Here is a 5,376-nt window from a genome sequence, read left to right on the forward strand (position 1 = left end):
GATTGTCAGAAAAGTCAGGATACATCTTTGCATAAATAAAAATGTCGTGACTTTTCTGATGACCCAATATTTTGTGGAAGCAAAGTAAAACTGTATAAGAACATGATGGATGGAGATGAGAAAATGTATGGTGGCTGTGAAGGCCCTGATGACATTTATGTCCAGTTGGTATCTTTTTTTTAAAGAATTATTTTATTTAACTATTTATTTATTTATTTATTTTAATTGACCAGAGAAGGACAGAGAGAGAAAGTGAGAGAAGAGACAATATGCCCCGGGCCCGGCAGGTAGTGTGGTGGTTAAGGGTGCTGGACTCCCACATGGCCGACCGCGGTTCAAGTCCCAGACCAGGCAGCTTGCTTTCTCACTTTGCCTTTCTCTCTCTCTCTCTGTCCTTCTCTGGTCAAATTAAAACAAATGAATGAAGTTAAATAAAATAATTCTTAAAAAAAAAAAAAGAACATGCACTGATACCAGAAAAAAAATAAAAGCCATATTGAATGGCTCAGTTCAGTTTGCCTAGAATGAGACCAATGAGATCAGTTTTAGAGTGATCCCTTCATGTGTGCTATCAAAAGTATCCGTGTGTCTTACCTGCAAGGTTCACTAAACTAACAGCGCCACTGAGATTCCCAATTTTCCAATTGCTTGTGAAATTGCACTTGAACTGTTGCTGACTGTGAACTTTCTTGATTTTTAAATAAAATAAATTATAATAAACTGTTAACTTTTTTCAGTATTCAGTTAATAACTTTTTCATATATACCAGGTTGCCTGTGTGCAATTGGACTATAAAAGTTTATTGCAAAACAGTGACCAGCAGTTAGAGTAATGGCTATGTTGCTGGACTCCCACGTAGTCGACCGTGGTTCGCGTCCCGGACCCGGTGGCCTAAAACTCATGCTGGGTGTGTGTGCGTGTGTGCCCAAGATCCCGAGAGGAGAATGGAGGAGAAGGGATTGTGGCGTGGCCATCCCCCCTGGGGGGGTGATTTCTCACTTTCTGTCTCTCTGTCTTTCTCTGTCTGGCGAGCACACGTGCCCTATAGCAAAAATCTCTCCAAAAAAAAAAGTTTATTGCAAAACAAATTATCTTCCTTTTTTTTGCATAACAATCAGAGTTGAATTTGTTTGCTATATCAACAGATTAAGAACATTTTCACAAACTGAGAAAGTGTGACAGTATTAGGTTATTGCAAAAATAATTGCAATTTTGCATTGTTGAAATTTGCTTTTTGATATTGGAATACATTCTTTAATGTAGTAATGTTATATATCATTTTAATGCATATTTCTTGCTTTATGTTTTTTTGCTAATGACTTATTACTTGCTGTTTATTTTATATGTATTTTAGACTATGGAATGATGTTAGACAAAAAGCACATTTAAATGATTTTCTTATTCAAGTTCAAAATGGGTTGTAAAGCAGCGGAGACAACTTACAACATCACCAACACATTGGCCCAGGAATTGATAGTTAACATACAGTGCAGTGGTGGTTCACAAAGGTTTTCAAAGGAGATGAGAGCATTGAAGATGAGGAGCACAGTGACCAGCCTCAGAAGCAGAAAACAGGGACCAGCAGTTAGTGTAATAGCTATGTTGCTGGACTCCCATGTAGTCGACCATGGTTCAAGTCCTGGACCCGGTGGCTTAAAACTCACGCCGGGTGCGTATGCGTGCGTGCCCAAGATCCTGAGAGGAGAGTGGAGGAGAAGGGATTGCGGCGTGACCATCCCCCACCCCGGGGGGATTTCTAGCTTGCTGTCTCTCTGTCTCTCTCTGTCTGTCTGGCGAGCGCATGCACCCTATGGCAAAAACCTCTCCAAAAAAATTTAAAAAAAAGGAAGTTGATAACAACTGATTGAGAGTAAAAACAAGAAGTCGATGATAACTGATTGAGAGTAGTCATTGAAGCTGATCTTACAACTACACAAGTAGTTGCAAAAAAACTCAGCCTTGACCATTCTACTGCCTTCGGCTTTTGAAGCAAATTGGAAAGGTGAAAAAACTCAATAAGGGACCAACAGGTGGCATGGTGGTTGAGGTGCTGGACTCCCACATGGCCAACCATGGTTCAAGTCCTGGACCTGGTGACTTGCATCCTCACTTCACCTCTCTCTCTGGTGAGCACACGTGCCCTATAGCAAATTAAAAATAATAGTAACAATAAATACAATTAAATAAATAATTATTTTTTAAAAATCTCAATAAGTGGGTACCTCATGAATTGACTGAAAATTTTTAAAAATCATTGTTTTGAAGTGTCAGCTTTTATTTTATGCAACAGCAAGCCATTTCTCAATCGTATCATGACGTGTGATGAAGTGGATTTTATACAACTAGCAACCACCATTTCAGTGGTTGGACCAAAAAGAAGCTCCAAAGCATTTTCCAAAGCCAAACTTGCACCAAAAAAGTCATGGTCACTGTTTGGTGGTCTACTGCCAGTCTGATCCACTACAACTTTCTGAATCCCAGCAAAACCAGTACATCTGAGAATTATGCTCAGCAAATCGATGAGCTGCACCCAAAACTGCAGTTCTATTCAGAATGGTACATTTATGATGACAAAATCGGACAGTTAGGATGGGAACAGATCATAAAAACTCACGGAGTTTGGACTTTATTATGTAAGCCAATGTCTTTCAAACATCACCTATACAAGCCTTAACCACTTAAATTTCCTAAATTTAAGCAATAATATATTTGAAGTCATGAACTTTATGTCATTTTTTATGTATATTAAAATAAAAATATACTTATTAAAATACAAAAATATTAATTTGTGTGACACTTGTAATCATTTTGTGTGCCATTAGTGTACACTGTAACTATTTAGAAAATAATTCTGAGAGCATTGTTTGAAAGAGAGTGAGGGAGGGCACTGATGATGCAGTAGTAAAATGTGATGCTCTGTGAGGCAATCCCACATGGGGAGATTCCTGTTTGAAGTCTGGAGACCTCCCGGAGTACACTAGGCATACACTTGCCCATGGTTCAAGGCTGGATAAGGCTAGGGGTAGATCACAAAGTCAAGACCCTGTTGGGGGTGTTCTCTTTCTCTTTCACTGCTGGTCCCAAAAATGAAGTACATTTTAGAAAAGAAAGAGTGGGTGGAGTAAAATAGGATTACATTAAAGGTTATTGATATACTGAGAAGTAATAAAGTTCTGAACTAAGAAAAGCTTTATTGGGACCAGCGGTTGGCATAATGGCTATGCTGCTCGACTCCCATGTAGTCAACCGCGGTTCGAGTCCCAGACCTGGAGGCTTAAACTCACTCTGGGCACGTGTGTGTGCGTGCTCAAGATCCCAGGAGGAGAATGGAGGAGAATGGATTGCAGCGTGGCCATCTCCCTGGGGGGTGATTTCTCACTTTCTTTCTGTCTTTCTCTTTCTGGTGAGCGCATGCGCCCTATAGCAAAAATCTGTCCAAAAAAAAAAAAAGTTTTATTGGGAAGGATGGTGAGGAAGGAAAGAGATTTTAAGAGAAACTTAACAACTAGAAAGCAGGGGGCTGGCAAGTGGCGTGGTGGTTAGAGGCACTGGATTCCCACATGGCTGACCAGGGTTCAAGTCCCCGACCTAGCAGCTTGCTTTCTCTCTCTCTCTCTTGCTCTGTCAAATAAATAAAGTAAAAAACAAACAAACAAACTAGAAAGGGCAGGATTTATGATTAATTAGAGGACAGTAGGGATAATTATGAGTTAGAATCTGACTAACTAAATGGAAAAGTCGAAGATTACAGAGAGGGAGGTAGAATTATTTGTAGGTCTTTGTCTCATTTCTCCTCTCCTCAGTTGAGGACAAGAGCAAAAATAGGTTTATGAGAAAAAGTAGCTTTTCTGAGACCAGCAGATAGCATAATGATTATGTTACTAGACTCACGTAGTTGACTGTGGTTTGAATCCTGGACTGGGCAGCTTAAAACTCATGCCAGGTGTGGGTGCATGCATTCCCGAAATCCCGAAAGGAGAATGGAGGAGAAGGGATTGTGATGTGGCCATCCCCCTGGGAGGTGATTTCTCACATTCTGTCTTTCTATCTCTCTGGCGAGCGCATGTGCCCAATAACAAAAATCTCTCTTAAAAAAAAAAAAAGAGGAAGAAAAAGTAATTTTTCCTCCTCAAAAAATTTTTTATAATTATGATTTTCTTTTAACTTAAAAAAATAGTACCTTCTTGGGCCAGCCCATGGCATGGTGGTTAAGGTTGGCTGGCTCTCACATGGCCAACTGTGTAATCTGAGTTCCAGATCCAGTGGCTGGAGAAACACGCCAGGCATGTATGTGTGCATGGCCAGAATCCCAAAAGGAAGGAGAGATGGAGGAGAAGGGATTGTGGCATGATCATTCCCTTGGAGTTTGCTTTCTCACTTTCACCACCCTCACCCCAGTCTCTGATGAGTATGTTAGCTTTCTGGCAAAATTTAAGAAAACAACAACAAAACAGGGAACCAGCAGTTAGCATAATGGCTATGTCGCTGGACTCCCACGTAGTCGATCGTGGTTCGTGTCCCGGACCCGGTGGCTTGAAACTCACACCAGGCGCATGTGCGTGCGTGCCCAAGATCCCGAGAGGAGAATGGAGGAGAAGGGATTGCGGCGTGACCATCCCCCCTGGGGGGTGATTTCTCGCTTTCTGTCTCTATGTCTCTCTCTGTCTGTCTGGCGAGCGCACGCGCCCTATAGCAAAAATCTCTCCAAAAAAAAAAAAAAGAAAACAACAACAAAACAAAAAGCAATACCTTCTCATTGTAGCAAATGAAACAGTCTAAAGATACAAGTTAATAATGTCTCCCCTGTCATAACTTCTCCTCTTCTTAGATATCGAGGGGACTAAGAATGATAAATCCTGGGGGACCAGAAGATGGTGTGATGGTTACATTGCTGGACTCCCACATGGCCGACCATGGTTTGAATCCTGGACCTGGTGGCTTGAAACTCACACCAGGAAAAAAACCAGTAGTGTGTGTGTGTGTGTGTGTGTGTGTGTGTGTGTGTGCCCAAGATCCCGGGAGGAGAATGGAGGAGAAGGGATTGTGGTGTGGCCATACTCCTCTGGGGAGGTGATTTCTCACTTTCTTTCTCAAAATCTCTGTCTCTCTCTTTCTCTCAAGTAAGCACATGTGCCCTAAGGCAAAAACTTCTAAAAAAAAAAGAAAAGTGCTAGCGAGGCTGCAGTGAAAAGGGCACTCTCCTACACTGTTGGTAGGAATATAGAACAACCACTGTGGAGAATAATATGGAGGTCCTTCAGAAACCTACAAATAGTACTACCATATAACCCAGAGATTCTACTCCTGAGTTTCTTTTTTTTTTCTTTTTTAACTAGAGTTTTTTGCTATAGGGCTTGTGTGCTCGCCAGAAAGACA

This window comes from Tupaia chinensis, unplaced genomic scaffold (genome assembly GCF_000334495.1).
Source record: "Tupaia chinensis unplaced genomic scaffold, TupChi_1.0 Scaffold000165_2, whole genome shotgun sequence".
NCBI classification, from domain to species: domain Eukaryota; kingdom Metazoa; phylum Chordata; class Mammalia; order Scandentia; family Tupaiidae; genus Tupaia; species Tupaia belangeri.